Source organism: Hylobates moloch, unplaced genomic scaffold (assembly GCF_009828535.3).
Source record: "Hylobates moloch isolate HMO894 unplaced genomic scaffold, HMol_V3 SCAFFOLD_13, whole genome shotgun sequence".
Lineage (NCBI taxonomy): Eukaryota > Metazoa > Chordata > Mammalia > Primates > Hylobatidae > Hylobates > Hylobates moloch.
In genome coordinates this window covers 20,836,170-20,848,564 of record NW_026652288.1, presented here as the reverse complement: position 1 = coordinate 20,848,564, position 12,395 = coordinate 20,836,170, and positions in this window count along the sequence as shown.

Here is a 12,395-nt window from a genome sequence, read left to right as displayed (position 1 = left end):
GGCTAACCACATGCAGAAGATTAATACTAGCCCCCTCCCTTACACTATACACAAAAATCAGCTCAAGATGGATCAAAGACTTAAATGTGAAACCCAAAACTAGAAAAACCCTGCAAGAAAACCTAGGCAATACCATTCTGGACATAAGAACTGGCAAAGATTTCATGACAAAGGTGCCAAAAGCAATTGCAACAAAAAGTACAAATTGACAAATGGAATCTAATTAAACTGAAGAGCTTCTGCACAGCAAAAGAAACTATCAACAGAGTAAACAGACAAGCTACAGAATGAAAGAAAAACTTTGCCAACCATGCATCTGACAAACGTCTGATATCCAGCACCTATAAGGAAGTTCAACAAATTTACAAGAAAAAAAACCAAACAACCCCATTAAAAAGTGGGCAAAAGACATAAAGAGACACTTTTCAAAAGAAGGCATACATCCAGCCAACAAGCATAGGAATAAAAGCTCACTATTGCTGATCACCAGCAAAACCCAAATCAAACCCACAACAAGATACCATCTCACACCAGTTAGAATGACAATTATTAAAAAGTCAAAAAATAACAGATGCTGACAAGGTTGCAGAGAAAAGGGAACACTTATACATTATTGGTGGGAGTGTAAATTAGTTCAACCATTGTGGAAAGCAGTGTGGGGATTCCTCAAAGAGGTAAAACAGAACTACTATTCAACCCAGCAATCTCATTACTGGATATATACCCAAAGGAATATAAATCATTCTATCATGAAGACACTTGCATGCATATGTTCATTACAGCACTATTCACAATAGCAGAGACATGGAATCAACCTAAATGTTGATCAGTGGTAGACTGGATAAAGAAAATGTAGTATAAATATACTATGGAATACTATGAAGCCATGAAAAAGAATGAGATCATGTCCTTTGCAGGAACATGGGTGGGGATGGAGGCCATTATTCTTAGCAAACTAGCACAGGAGCAGAAAACCAAATACCGCATGTTTTCACTTATAAGTGGGAGCTAACTGATGACAACACATGGACGCAAAGAAGTAAACAACAGACATTGGGGCCTATTTGAGGGTGGAGAGTGGGAGGGAGAAGAGGATAAGAAAAAAATAACTATAACTATTGGGTACTAGGCTTAGCACCCAGGTGATGAAATAATCTGCACAAGAAGCCCCCCTGACACTAGTTTACCTACATAACAAACCTGCACATGTACCTCTGAACCTAAAATAAAAGTTTTTAACAAAGAATTTGAATTTGTTCTAAGCATGATGAGAATCCCACGGAGGCTTTTGAGAAAGAGAAAAACATAATCTGATTATGTTTCTTTAAAAAACAAGACTCTGGCTGCTATATGGAGAATAAGAAGAAGGCAGGCAAGAATGGAGGAAGGAAGACAAGTTAGAAGTCCAGGCAAGGGGAAAATGCAGCTTGGAGTAAGGAGGTCACAGTACAAGAGGTAAGAAGTAGGATTTGGGATCCACATTAAGATTACAATTAACAATATTTGCTGATTAACAGGATATTTCCAAGGTTTGGGATGAGCAACTGGATTAATGGCCTAAATCTCCCATGTCATCCCTCATCTCTCTATGGCTCTTCAAATCCTATTGTCTGACCCCATCTTCCACCCCTTCTCAATTCCCTTACACAAGCCATCTGGAACTTGCAGTCCAGCATCAAAAAAATCCCTGATATCCTCAGCCCTTTTAGTGAGTATTCCCTATGACTTCTCCCTCTACCTGAAATCTGCCTTACCCCTGAAGGCACTGTTCCTTACAATTGGCTGATGTGATGGCTATTTACTTTCCCACACTCTTCACACTTCTGGACCAGGAAATAATAGGTGTTCTCCATGCTCCTCATTGCCACTTCTCACTAATTTAAAAATGAGAAATTCAGAAACTGAGCCACAAGAGCACCAATGAAAGTCTGCTTCTTATTTGCAAAATCCTTGAGGATGCTTATCATCTTTACATCATGGCTGACAGCCAAGTTCGAAATTGAGTCAAAGATTTTAGAAACACAACACCAGGCTTGAGTTTTCATTTTCTCTTATAAATGCACCATTGCAAACTAAGCAAAAAGTGAATAATGGGGCATGCACAAGCACAGCCCTCAGAGCATCAACTGCATCCCCAAAACACAGGGATACCATCTCCAAGTCCTATTCATTCATCCATGGGGAATGGCTGCCAGGGGAAGATGTAGGTGGTGAGATCCTAACCACAAGTTTTGTCTCATTAGAATTTCCTAGCTGTACTAAATCAGTTCTGCTATGCAAAGTATCTACATATGTATGTAGGCAGGCACAGACTTTTTTTTGCAGGTCCACACATAAGCAAGGAATATTTCCCCAAGGGAAATAAATCTCTTGGGGCCATCTCACTGTGACACTATCCACAGCCAAGAAGATCCTACATTGTGCAAGTGAGAAAGTGGAGGGTTCCTGTGACATATAGCCCATCCTCCAGAGAGCTACTCCAGCTCTACAAGGCCTGGTCCTGTCCACTATAGGCAGGGGCAAAGCTGAAGCTTTCTGCCATCTTCTCAGCTCCCTGCTTTCTGGAGTATCTCCTACTTCTAATAACTCACTTCAGGTATTTGATCAATTAAAGGATGGCCCATGGCTCTTAAGTATTCCCACGGTAACCTTCACTTAGCCCTCTCATAGCAGTCATGGCATGCTATCTGCTTATATGACTGTCTCATTAAACCATGAGTTCCTGGAGGGTATCTGTATTCCGAGCACTGGGCCTCTCATAGAATTGGTATCAATGCATAAAGAGACGACATCATTAGTTATGTGAAATGCTTGGTAAAATGCACATCGCCAAGAAGATGTATTTTCAATCACTCTTAACCATAGCTCCATATACTGCGAAACTACCCTTTCTGGGGAGTTTCCATGAAGTTTTCTTACTTTTCTCCTTTATATAAGTTTATCTTTCAAGTTTCCCTCAGATTTATGCCACACTTAATATGAGGTTGGTGCAAAAGTAATCACGGTTTTTGCCATCAATTAATGGCCCATTGCACCAACCTAATGGTAAGTCAATGGGAAAACTTACTATGAAATATGAATGACTAAAAAGTAAGAGTTTTCTTTACCTTCTACATCAGTCAGTTTCTGAAGTCCAAAATCTGTAGGACAAACAGGCAGGCTGGAAACTCAGATGGGAGTAAAAGTTGTATGTTTGAGTTCAAAATCTACAGAGCAGCACAGCAGGCTGGAGTAAAAGTGTTAAGGCAGAATTTCTTCTTCTCCAGGAAACTTCAGTTTTTGCTCTTAAGGCCTTCAACTGATTCAGAGAAACCCACCCACATTATCAAGGGTCATCTCCTTTAAGTCAACTGGTTGTAGTTGTTCATCACATCTACAAAATAGTCACAGAGCAATATCTAAACTAGTGTTTGACCAAACAACTGGGCGCTGTAGCCTAGCCAAGTTGACACATAAAACTTAATCATCACACCTTAATTCTGGGGATAGCACAGAACTTGCACACTCACTATAACCAACTAGAACACAGACAAAATGTATTAAGCAACTAGTGTAATATTTTGGGTAGGAATGGAAATTGAGAAGCTGGTTCTTAGATTTACATCAAAACACAAAGGACCTAGGCTAGCCAAAACAACTTATAAAAGAAACAAAATTGGAAAACTAATGCTACCTTTTATCAAGTCTTAACACAGAATTAAAGGAATCAAGATGGTGTAGTAGTGGCATAAGGATGGCCACACAGATATACTGAATAGAATGCAGAGTCCAAAAATATATTTATACAAACATGCTCAGTTGATTTTTAACAAGTGCCAAGGTAATTCAATTTGAAAGGATGCTTTTTTTCAATAAATGATGCTGAAAGAACTGGATGTTCATTTAAAACAAATATGAACTTTGATTCTTACCTCACCTCATACACAATAAATAGTGAGAAGTAAATCAGAGACCTAAACATAAAAGCTAGAATGTTAAAACTTTCTGAAGAAAATATAAGTAAAAACATGTATAATGTTGGAATAGGCAAAAATTCCTTAGATAGCATGCCAAAGTCTTAAACTCTAAAAGAATAGGATTCCATCAACTGTTTAAGATCTGCTCTTTGAAAAACAACATCAAGAAAACAAAGTGGCAGAATATTTCAATAAATGTATCTGATAAAGACTGGTATCCAGAACATAGTTTTTTTAATCTTATAATTCAAGAGTAAAACAACAAATAACCCAAATTTTAAAATGGGCAAACAATGGAAAAGACACTTCAGCACAGAAAAAGATGTTCAATGTGACCAATAATAAGAACAAAATGCAATTTAAACTATTAATTCGATGCTACTGCATGCTCATCAAAATGGTGAAAATCTGAAAAGTTAACAGCACAAATGTTGGTGGAGCAACTTAAACTTTTATGCATTGCTGGTGGGAATTTAAATAGTAAAATCAACTCAGAAAACAATTTGGCAATTTCTTCAAAGTTAAATAAGTACCTATCCTACGTCCCAGCAATTTCATTCCAGGTGTTTACTCAAGAAAAAATGAAAATATATGCCTACATAGAGACTTGTAGAGGAATATCTTTAGTAGATTTATTTATAATAGTCACAAATTGAAAACAACCCACATGCCCATAAACAGGAGTATAAAGAAATTGTGGCATATTTATACCATGTAATACTATTCAGTAGTTAAATAGAAAAATCTATTGTTATCGACAACATGGATGAATCTCACAAAAGCTGTAATGAAGGAAAGAAACTGCACTAAACAAAATACACCCTGAATTATTTATTTTACATGAAGATCAAGAGGAGAAAAATCTACTCTACACAGATAAAGCCCAGAACAGTAGCTGCCTTTGGCTGGGAAAGAATTTTTTAGAAAGAGGGATGACAGCATTCTGGGATGAGAGTGAGGTCTTGATAAAGATGTTTGTTAAAGGAATTTAAACATTTCTCAAAACTCAACAAACCACACACTTAAAATGGGTCTCTTTTATTCATGTAAATCATACCTAAATGAAAAAATAAAGTATTCCTTGATAATAGCAACAATTCAAATGTAATATTTAAATATGCCATTTATAATAGAAAAATTCTAAGTGAATGTAGCCATACACAAGTCTTCCCAAATTAATCTATCAATAACGTCAACGAAGTATTTTGCAGAACTCAACAAACTAATATTAAAATTTATATTGAAGAGTAAAAGGCCAAAAGTTATCACAATAATTGTGAATTAAAAGACTGAATAATACAGCATGTCCTGACAAATGTGGAGACTGACTCTAAAGCTACAGCAAATAAGACAATGTGATATTAGCACAGGAATAAGCAAACAAACAAAAAACAAGTATACAGAAATGTATATAGAACACAGGTAGCACTAAAATCCATAGTTAGACTAGCCAATTGTGTTGGGAAAACTATTTATCTACATGGAAAAAATTGTGTCCCCACTTCACACTATACATTCATGTCGGTATTAAATAAACTAAAAAGATAAGAGTGGAACTTTAAAACTTTTAGATAAAAAGATAAATCCATACCTTTATGGCTGTGAGGTATTATAGAAAAGAATTTAAGAACATACATGCATGTGTGTGTATGCATGCACATAGACACAGTAACAGATAACACACAGACACAGTAACAGATAAGACTGATATATCTGGCTCTATCAATTATTTATTACTTATTAACGAACCACCCAAAACGTAATGGCTTATTATGCTCACAAATCTGCAGTGTAAGTAGGCCTTGTAAGTAGGGATGACTTGTCTCTTCTCCACATCTAGTGCTACTTGACTGAGGGCAACCCTCTGTCAGGATGGCTCTCTCACAGGCTGGAGAGCTCATGCAGGCTGGCAGCTGCAAGCTCAGCTGGAGCTGCAGACCAGGGGCCTTGGTTCCTTGCCTCATCGGCCTCCCCGTAGGCCGCTTGCGCTTCTTCAGAGCATGAGGGCTGAATTCCAAGACAAAGTATCCCCAAGATAACCTGGCATAAATAGCATTTTTGTGTGTGACTTGGCATTAGAAGTCACCTAACAACACTTCTGCCAAACTGTACTGGTCAAGGCAGTCAATTTTGGGTGTAAGAGACATAGGTTCCACCTTTTGAGGGAGTGGCAAAGTTCTAGAAGAGTCTGTTGGACAGCAGACACCCTTGTGGCTATCTTTGGAAAATACAATCTGTCACACTGATTAAATTAAAAACAAAAATGTCACAAAGATTAAAAAAAGCTACAGACTAGCAGAAGCATTCAACACATGCTACTGTGAAATATATATCCACAATGTATAAAGAACCCATACAAAGCAATATTAAAAATGCAAACAATCCAGTAAAGAGAATAGTAGAGGATACCAATAGATTTCTTATAGAAGAGGAAAGCCAAAAGACTGATAAAAATATGGAAAAGTGCTCAACCACAGTTTCAACTTCATTTCTCAGTCTTCTGGGAAACATAAATTACAAAAATTAGAAACAATTTTAAGTACAACAGATTGGCAAAAGCAGCGAGTCAATGTCAAGTGTTTGCAATGACAAAAAGAAACCAGAAATCTTACATACTATTCGTCAGAGTTTTAAGTGATTACTTTCGAGTATTACGCAACATCTGGTAAAGCTGATGATATACACAACCAATTACTCAATTTCCACCTCCAGCTTTATATGTAGAGAACATTCGCATACATGCAGTAAGAGAGACTGCTACAGAAGAATGTTTATTGCAGTACTGTTTGGAATGGTGAAAAATTAAAAACGATGCAAATGTATATCAGTAAAAGAATGGCTGTATAAATTGCGGTATGTTTGTGCACTGAAGCATCATATACAGTAGTAGTTATTATAAAAGAAGTGAAGCGGCTCTACAATAATAAAAATCATAATACATGCAAGAATATCGAGCAAAAAGCAAGTTGCAGAATGGATGTCAATATAATGTCATTTACGTAAAGTTATAAAACATGAAAAACAATCCTATGTATTGTTTAGGAATATATACATATTTTGAAAACTGTGAAACTCATGTACAGTCATACTAAACACAAAATTTAAAATAGTAATTACCTTCAGAAAGGGAAGAAAGAAGGATGTAGAATGAGATCAGATGTGGGTGCCCAGCATCCTCCAGCTTCATGCAAAAGTTTTTGTTACATTAAAATCAAATGCAAAGATGGCAACATTTTAATATTGGTAATGGTTGTTTATTATCCTCAAGGACACAATTCTGTACATTTGAAATATATCTTAATAAAGTCTCATGTTTCTATACCAAAGCTCCACAGAATGAACCTAATAGTTAATCTAATCCAACAATCCTTTCCAACATGGTATAAAACTCACTTTACAGATGTAGAAACTGATGTCCAGAAAGAAGACTAGACTTCCTTAAAGCTACATGGTGAGTTACTAATGTTAATGAGACAAGGGAAGTCTCCTGACTCCCAGATTAGCCCTCTTCCTCTAACTGTACTCTTCACGAGGATTTTAAAATGTGATCTTGGCTGCAACTCTCTGACCCAGACAAGAGTGACAGGTGTGAAATTATTTCTGAAGCAAATCATACAGAAAAGGAATGGCAACTTGATGATTCTTCATACCTAGGTTGAATTATAGATCTAGGTAGAGCACGGCCTAAAACTCTGCCATTAAATAATCATTCTTTTGACTTCATCTTTGCCTACAGAAGGTATGAGCCCTTCAATCCTCAGAGTAAGTTTAGAATGGCACAGAGCTGATGACTTCTAAGATAAAAGGGGAAAGTGTGGTAGGGGACAAGGCTGGACCCTCCACACAAGTACGTGGGATTTTACTGAAGCCCATTCATTTTACCTAAGCTAAAATCATTTAGGGACCCCTCTTTAGACCTGAGTGTGGGGGTCCCAGAGAAAACACCCAATCATCCTACAGTCTAGGAAACTGACCAGAATGAGGCAGGAAACCAACTTCTATTTCCAGACAACATATTAAAATTTTTGAAGTCTTGTAAATAATTTAAGTAGCCTAATACTCATTATCTTTAATGTATTCTTCAGAACTGCTTCCAATGCAATACTGATATGTGAGCTATTTTGTTTCCATTTCCTTTTTTTTAGCTTAATGAAGCTTTTAGTCTTATTGTAAGCAGCATCATTTATAATGGAAAATAGCCTCCTTGGGAAGAACAACATAATGTCTCCTAAAAATAATCGAAGAGAAAGGCAAACAAATTGTTTAGATCTTCCTCCCAGTTTTCCACCTGACCAAAAGCTGTCAAAAACTCTGGCTGGGATCCTGGGGTTATGAAGGGCAGTATCAATCCTACTAATACATAGTACATAATGGTCGTATGTTCCACCAGCATGTGGCTTCACAAAGCAGCAGGGGCAGGAGACAGAGGCGGCAGTCCCTGTTCTGACACAAATCACTAAGTGACCTTGGGCAAGTCACATTAGCCTCCCTGAGCCCTTCTCTTCATCTGTCAAATTGGCATCATGATACTGACATATACTACACAGAGCTTTCAAAGTTTAGATAAGTGCAGGAAGCAGGTTGGAAATACAACTGTTTCTGGTTGCAAGTGTCTGGGAGATGGCGAAGGTTCTGTGTTAGTGTATGTGACTCCAAAAGTCACTGGGCCAGTCAAAAAAAAAAAAAAAAAAAAGAAAAGAAAACAGGAAGAGAAAGAGGAACCTGAAGGCTATTTGAATCTTCTGTGACCAAAAGTCCTTCTCCTACTCCACTCACTTTATTTCCTGTTCTATTCTTCATCCTTCAACTTGCCCTACCCTATCCTTTATATCTATCTCAAGACAGGGTCCCAAGACAGGGTCCTAGTCACCATACAAGTAGCTGCTCAGGGGGCTTCCATCGTCAGTGGCCCAATTCCCCCACCCCTTTATTCATTCGTCACACCATTGAACAGCTCTAGGATTCAACTGTTGCATAACACATCACATTTCTACCTCTTTTTACTCAATCACTTTAACCCAAAAGGAGGTTCTTCACAATTAGGTGGAAATAATTCAAATCTGCTGATTTCTACTTTAAAAGCACCATAATAATACTGAAGCAAATCTTACAACTACCCCCGAATTCCAGCTATGCTCAAAACTGGACTATACTTTCCTGAGTTTTCTTAATCTGCATTCTAGATTAATTAATGCTCTGTGCCTTTCTTCCCGATTGTCCTTTCATTGATGCTTGCAATAAACCAGAGATAGACAAAGAGAAATCAAGGCACCATCCAGTTATGAGGTTTCTTCCTGGGCACAAAGAACATCATTAACCTTTGCACTACGTCCTCCTTCTCTCCATAAACAGATGCTCACAACACTTGTACCTGGCTGATGACTCTCATCTCCTGTGCTACAGTGGCAGCGTGCATTTTTTTTATTTGAAAAAAGGTGATTTTAATTTCTAGTCACGTTTCTCGTGAACACTGAAAACTCTCCCTATGATATTTGACCCATATATTGAGAAGTCATGCCCTGAGCATATTTTAATCAGTTAAGGTAAATTGACAAGTCATTTGATGCTTTACTTCTTGCTAAATTTATAATATCATTTCTTTGAAATCAATTTCTGCAGTTTAAATAAGTCACTTGTTCTTGATCTTCTGAATTTTCTTTAATATAAAATTCAGACTGATCTGCAAGAAATTTCAAGATTGAAGTACAGTAAAGGTGAGCTAGATGCTGCACTTTATGTGATATAATAATTATTTTTATTGCATCACCTATATTTCACTAAGGGAATGTAATAAACAGGAGAAAAACACTGTTAAATAGAGAGGTTTTCTTGTTTTCTACATGAATGAATCTTCTGATATTTTCATTACAGATTCCAAATAGAAACAAATGACTGTGTGCCTGATTTTACATAGTATTGGGCTAAGGGCTATAAAAAGGAACTTCAATACATGTTTACTGAGTATGTGCAATGTGCCAGTCACTGTGCTTGGTTGGGGATAGGTGTGAACAAGATAGAGTCTCTGACCTTTAGCAGCTTACAGTCTGGTGGGGGAATGCAGTCACGTAAAAAGTTATAATTCCATATGATAAATGCTATTAAAAAGGAAAGCAAGACCCAGAGAAGGGACCCTATCCCAGACCACCAAGAGGTCAGAAAACATTAGTAGCTGGTTTAGAGGAAGAGGGAAAGGATGAAGATAACAAAGTGAGACAGGAGGCCAGACACTGAGGGCCTTGTAGGTTATATTAAGAAGTTGATTTCACCTTGAGAGAGATGTAAAGTTATTGCAAAATCTTTAAACAGAGAATAAGCATAATTAGGTTTTTGAAAACAAAAAGACATTCTGTCAGTAGTATGGAGCTGAATTCAAAGAGGAGATAGTCTGGAGGCATGAAAAATTAGGACAGAGATGGTAGCAGCCTGCTCTGGGGTTGGCAGTAAAGTTAGAATGAAAATGATTTTGCTAAATATTTAGTAGAATCACTAGGACATGGTGATTGGTTGAATGTAAGAAGAAGGATTCAAGAATGATGCAATCATAGAAGTAGGGAAAGGATATGGGCTATTTGAAATGTCTATGGCACATCCCAAAGAGATTCTGAATAAATGGTTGAATACACAGATCTGGAGCCCAAAAGAAACACAGGGTCTAGATGAATAGTTGTGAACACTGTCACTTACAGGTGTAATTGAAATGAAGAAGATTGCCAGGGGAGTGTGGTGGTGAAAGGGAGTGTGTAGAGTGGAAGAGAAGGTCCAAAACAAAACCCTGAGAAGCCTCAACACTGAAAGGACCCCAATGAGGTTAAAGAGCTTGCAAATAAGACTGAAAATTACTGGCTAGAGATGTAGGAGGAAACAAGGGGAGTGCAGTGAGCATGGATGGCCTACGAACTGTGGCAATAACAAGCAGATATTTTAAAAGGAAGAAAAATGGCTCAGACACCAATGGACAACATACCAGGTGACTGAAAAGATGATCTTCATCGGTGGCCATGCATTTTAGGTAATCAGGATTCAGCAAAGGAAAACTCCCAGATTAAAATAATTAAACCACCTACAATTAGTAAGTATCCCTGCACATCCAAGGATTCAGCCCCCAGTTCTGTGAAGGGAGCTGCACTTGGGATCAGATAGATCTGAGTCAAAATCCTATCCCTGTCAGTGACAAGAGATGTGATCTTAGGACAGTCAAATGCACTCAGACTTTCTTCATCTGCAAAATGAAAATAATACCTCCACTGCAGGACTGCTACAAAGATTACAGATATAAAGAGCTCAGCACTGGGTTTGCCACATTGCAATGCTTATTAGTAAATGTCTGTTGAATCTGAATGCATTATTTTACAAGAGGTCCCCATCCTCCAGAGCCTTACAATTCTTGCACAGGAGAGGTCACTAAACTATTATGCCTAATTGCAGGCTTGGCACTTCTCCAGTCTACTCTCTCAGATTCCATTAAAATACAGTCATCATCTATAAAAAAAAGAAGGATAGGAGGCTGAAATTCAGAAAACAAGTCCTTGTAAAATGCATGTAGCACTGTCACAGCTCTAAGCATGTATGGCCAAAGGCAATCAACAGCAGCAAGCACAGTGTGTAGAGCCTGCTGCCTGGCTGGAGTGAGGGCAAAAGAAAAGGTGGTAGCAATAGGACCACTGTGTCTTTCTGGGGAGAAAGTGATAACTCCTAAGAAAAGTTTCTTCGGATCTCATTTGTCACATGCAAGTTAATAAAATAATGTAGTCAAGTCTCCTGGAAAGGAAGCAAAAGGATCTATAAACCTATCTAATCCTATTTTACTCATTCCTTTCTCTCTGAACCTATGAGAATCAGGAAGGCCAGAGTTCTGATCTGAGTTCAGCCACCTTCTAGCCATGTTCTTTGGGTATATTGCTTACTATTTCTAAGCTTTCGTTTCCTCATCTATAAGATGAAGATTAAAAACAGTTTATCAAGCACACATAAAATAATACATATTAAATGCTAAGCATAAATCTTGGACAAAGTAGGTACTCAAATGATTGACTGCAGTTCAGTAATGTTAACAATGGTCACAGCAACTCTGCCTCTTGGCCACGTCCTTCTCTGTCTGCAATCCTCCCCCCACACTCTTCATCCTATGGCAATCCTCTCAGCAGGGCCTATGCAGCTGCTATCAGGTCAACCAGCTGTGTACTGCAGACAGCACAGTCCTTTCCTGCCCTAAAATAAAGAGTCACCAAAGGCCAAAGGCCACTGTGGTATCATATCAGAGGCAGCCCCACCTTGGGGAGGGCCTCAACTCTGTCGCTTGCAAATACCTGTAACCACACACAAATCACTCAGGTTCAGTGAGTTCGTTTCCTCATACTTACAGCACAAATACTAACACTGACCTCCACAAGGCTGTTAAGAGAATTACATGACAATATTTATGGAAAGAGGCTGGGAAGT